This window comes from Jaculus jaculus, chromosome 1 (assembly GCF_020740685.1).
Source record: "Jaculus jaculus isolate mJacJac1 chromosome 1, mJacJac1.mat.Y.cur, whole genome shotgun sequence".
Lineage (NCBI taxonomy): Eukaryota > Metazoa > Chordata > Mammalia > Rodentia > Dipodidae > Jaculus > Jaculus jaculus.
In genome coordinates this window covers 196,581,458-196,586,641 of record NC_059102.1, presented here as the reverse complement: position 1 = coordinate 196,586,641, position 5,184 = coordinate 196,581,458, and the positions used below count along the sequence as shown (strand labels likewise).

General features: G+C 37.1%; 1 pseudogene; it reads left to right on the top strand.

Annotated features, from left to right (window-relative positions):
• The first annotated feature begins 204 nt into the window (after window positions 1-204).
• On the top strand, window positions 205-4,913 carry LOC101608210 (annotated as a pseudogene).
• The last annotated feature ends 271 nt before the right edge of the window (window positions 4,914-5,184 follow it).

Sequence of the window (5,184 nt, the reverse complement as noted above, 5' to 3'; positions counted from 1 at the left end):
CCTCTATCTGTCTTTCTCTCTGTGTTTGTCGCTCTCAAATAAATAAATTAAAAAATAAATAAATAAATAAATAAGCTATCATAAAAGTATGGATTAAAAGGTGCTTGTGGGTTGGAGAGATGGTCCAATATTATTAAGATATTAGTCGGGCTGTGAGTCCTGGACCCGAGCTTCTCCTTGCCGACCTGCGGGCCTCGCCTCCTCATGAAGCCTCTGGTCGTGTTTGTCCTTGGATGCATGGTGGAGAAATATAGCTACACACACCTCTTTGCAGGAGAGCTTATTCGTGATGAGAGGAAGAACCCAGATTCACAGTTTGGTGAGCTTATTGAGAAGTACATTAAAGAAGGAAAGATTGTGCCAGTTGAGATAACCATCAACTTATTAAAGAGGGAAATGGACCAAACAATGGCTGCTAGTGTTCAGAAGAATAAATTCTTGATTGATGAATTTCCAAGAAATAAAGACAATCTTGAAGGTTGGAACAAGACCATGGATGGAAAGGCAGATGAATCTTTCATTTTGTTTTCTGACTGTCATAATTAGATCTGTATTGATTGATGTCTTGAGAGGGGAAAGATTAGAGGGAAGGATGATGACAACAGAGAAAGCTTGAAATAAGAATTCAGACTTATCTTCAGTTAAGAAAACCTGCCTCCAACCTGCGGGCCAATGTTACGCGGGGTGGTTGAGGAGGGCTGCAACCTGAAAGAACGGGTGGGAAAGAAGAAGGAGACCAAGAGGAAGTTTTGTCAAGTTCTCGTTTAATGTCGGATTTTTTAGCCTTTTTATAATCAGTCAGCAGGCAGGGGGGTCAAGCAGGGGGCACAAGGAAGTAGGGCCACCTGGCCGTAATCTTTCTGGAACATCTTGGAATGGAACGTCTTGTGACATTTTTCTGGAGCTGTTGTTTGTCGGCGGGTAGGGGCCATATGAGGGCTGCTAGTTCTTCTTTTGTCCTAGGGTGGTCAGGTCATGGTCTCTGACAAAAACCTATTATTGATTTATATGAAGAAATGGGGAAAGTCAAGAAAATAGATGCTTCTAAGTCTATTCATGAAGTTTTTGATGAAGTTGTGAATATTGATTTGGGAGCTGCTATCACAGCCCCCTTTTAAGACAGTTTTAATCTTTCAAAAGTTTATCTCAATTAATGACTAGAAAATACACACTAAGATAAATTACATTTATTTTACTTTTTAATGTTTGTTTATGAGTGTTGACAGTGAGTCCAGGGTCAGCTTCCTTCTTATTATCACGGTGCTCATGAGACAGAGAAGAGTATCAGCTAGCTCTTTGTTTTTTATTAAAAAGACCATCCCTCTTATAGTTTGTGCCTTCTGTGAGTGATATTTTTTAGAATGCATGTATTTTTTTTTTTAGTATTTATAACATATTCAGATTAGAGATTGCCACTGTTTCTTTTGCTGCAGATTTTAAATTTCCAAACTATTGAGTGAATTTGTGGACCAAATTTAAAAGAGTTTTTTATGTAGTCAGGTCCTACACAAGGTGCTTAGTAAACACACTTATAAATTGGATTCCTTGCAATGTTTCAGTATTTATCAAGTAACTGACCATTTTCTGTAGGAAAAGGGAAACCAGGGTTTTGATATATTACAGCTTGTGCAAAGTTATCTGAAAGTTGTATGCAAGTCTGCTTCCAAGGTTTGGGCTGGAGTTGGAGGGGTTCAGAACCTGGAAGAATTGCCAGCATTCTTTGGACAGAATCTGGGGCCAGGATCACATTCACATCGCGTCCTTGTGCTCCACACACAGTGCTATTCATCGTTAACTGATGTTAACAAAATTCCTAGCAAGAGAACCTTGACATGTGTACGCTAGATTTGTGTTAATGTGGCTCACTTCTCATTTTAATCATACTTCAAGGGATTTTTGTTTTGCTCTGTTTTGTTTTCTAGATTACACATATAGTTAGAATAAATTAGAAAGAGCAATCTAATGATTAATTTTCACATTTGCATTTTATTTTCTGAAATACTTTTTTCATAGTTATTTGTTTAAAAAGATTTAATATTCATTGCATCTTGGTCAGAAAAACAAATAATAAATATATCTTATAAATGTTGAATTCCCTTCCTGGCTACTTTGTTCAATAAAGTCTGAATGTCCAAACAATTTTCTTTTATATGTATTTTTCCTTTAAAAATTATCTTTGAGATATTGGTTTTGTTTTGTTTGTTCTTTCTTTCCTCCTCTGTCCCTAAAGCTGAATGGTATTTAAGGTTCCTAAGAATAGATTTCTTTAAGTGTTTCTCACTCCCAGCAGTTACTACTGTTTGGTACACAGGGTTAAACAGGGTGTAGAATTTTGTCTTTGTATACTCACATTTTATATTTATAGTCATCAGGAATACTAAGAATAAGTTAATGGACACTTGTGTAATACATTTATTTCTATATATTATGAAATTCACTTACTGGTGAGAAAATTTGCAACATACTATTAAAAAACAAAATATCCTTTCATACTGTAATATATTAGCCATGAAAATCAGTATTGATACTCCCCCATTTTCTTGAAAGAGATTGTAATAAATTTTTATCTGATATTCAGACTGTCAGTACTGAGGGGTGAAGGCTTTGCTGGCGGTTTAACCCACAACTACAGATGAAGCAAGAGCAGAGACCCATGTTTTGAGATCATTCCTTTCATGCCAGTGAAGAAGTCTGTCCCATGGGAATGTAAATATTTATCCCATTGATCATGAGAACACCCTTCATGTTTTCACAAGACCATGGTGCTAGGTGTTTTGCTTCTTTCATCAAATATCTCTCTGTGGCATTTGCCAACAGAAGGACACCATAATTACTAAGTTATGAGACCTTGCTTTTGTTCACTTTTAAGTAGAAAAACATGTGGAAAATATTGAATTTTGAAGTTGATTGAGATACATCTGACTTCACTAGTTTTGTCATTCCATTTGTTAAAGATACAGTCACTAGAAAGTTTTGTTTTTTGAAATATCCTCACATGAGTCTTGCTATATTTTTTAAATTGTTACTTCCATCCAGTGATATTCAATGTATGTGGATTGCTTAGTAAATAATCTCAATAAATTTTGTGTTGATGCCCTTGCTGGAAAAAAAAAAAAGTTATCAGTTGGTCCAAGATGGTTAGCTTCAACACAAACCTGATAAATAAAAATATCACCAACTTGTAAAGAAAGTTCTAAAGTATTTCTATTATTCATACAAAAATCAAAAGAAACTATAATACAAAAACAAACTATGGAATGCTAGCAATTTTCAGTATTAAGAGTAAGAAAATGTTTTCTTACCATTATCATAAACTAGTAAGTATATACATTACAAAGAGTTCAGAAATGGACCTACAAATACTTCAGTGCTGAAAGGGTTATGTTTGCAAACTATGTTAGAAAAGTTACAGATTAAAATTAACTATGATTTATATCATAGATGGCACTGAAAATATACTACATTGAAATGTAAAGCATAAACTATAAAACTTATAGATGAAAATATAGAACATAAACCTTTGTGAGTTTGTGATTGTAAAAATTTCTTAATGTAGCACAAAAATTACAACTCATTAAATAATTAAGTGATACCTTGAAGCCAGGCGTGGTGGCGCACGCCTTTAATCCCAGCACTTGGGAGGCAGAGGTAGGAGGATCGCCGAGAGTTCGAGGCCATCCTGAGACATAGTGAATTCCAGGTCTGCCTGAGCCAGAGTGAAACCCTACCTCGAAAAACCAAAAAAAAAAACCAAAAAGTGATACCTTGAATATGTACTGATGTTTTACATTTTTTAATCTAAAGAATCCATTGTTAAATAAAGGGGAAAGGCAAACTGCACTAGTAATAGTAAGCAAAAACTGGAAGCACTCCTATAGCAATGATGACATCACCATGGCAACCAGAGACCATGATCTGAGACCATTTGCACAGCAATATGTGAATGAGCTAACCCTAAGATGGCTATCAGCAGGTAGAGTGACTGAGGAAAAAAATGGGTATAAACACCCCAGCAAAAGCTCAGAACCCTGCCACTCAACTCAGAGAAACAGACTCTACATTCCTCTTTGTGTTGATACCCGCAGTAAGGAGAAGGAACAGCCTCTGGGTGGTTCAGCCTCTGCTGAAATTGGGAACAGAGCAGAGGAGGACTGAACCAGACTCCACCCAAGGGCCTGAAGCTGCCTCAGGGCTAGGCTGCAATTGAGAGGACAAAAGAAGAAAGAACATGCCCAATTAACAGGTGTGAAGAGTGAATAAAGTGTGGCAATTAACATAATCTGCCTCTTCACTAGAGGACACAAATTAAGGTGGAGCTAAAGTATATGCTTCTCGTAGTGCATTTGGCATGAGGCAAACCACTACTCCTGCAATAGGCAGTTTTCTGCAGGGGATACTTGTTGACCCTCTGTTGCAGCCCTCCAAATCCACAAGCATCAGTGAGCCAGAAATGTCTCTGTAGTCCTAAAATAAAGTGCTGGCATCCATGTGGAAACAATGTAGGTCACTTAAAGGGAAGCAGTCATGAGTGCCACACAGCGAAGTATCTGGATGCCATGATGGCACAGGCTTAACCATCCTAAGAACAGATGGATGCAGGACCACCCCGGATGAGAGGCCAGACTCCTACAATGGCATAGGCTTAATCCTACTAAGACCAGGTAGCTGGAGTGGTCCCATGGAACTCAGGCACAAGGAATTACCATAGGGGAAATTGGGTTGCTAAAAGAATATTCAGATTGGCTGAAAAAAAAAAAAAAAATTGGAAACTCTAACTTCAGAAGTAAAACGTGCAAATTCCTATAGCTGGTACTTCGGAAAGAAGTATGTAAAATTCTCATTTAGTCGTGCCATAAAATGTACCACCTTAAGGAATGGTGGAGGTGAAGATGTACAGAGAGGAAGGAGCTTAAGCCACAACCAGAATGGAGAAAAACAGAAAAAAATTAAAGAAAACTATAAAGGTATGAGAAAGGGACTAAGAGAGAAATTCCACAATCCAGAAGTTGTAGAAACAATCATAACTTGAGCTAAGAAAACGGAAATACCCACCATTTTGTGTAAAATGATAAATGATATTGAAGAAGACAGAATGAAAGAAAAAAGAATGGTCAGACAAGTGTTAGAGAGATGTATAAACAACCCATTCTTGAAGGATGCCATTGAAGAATGGGAAGGGGCACA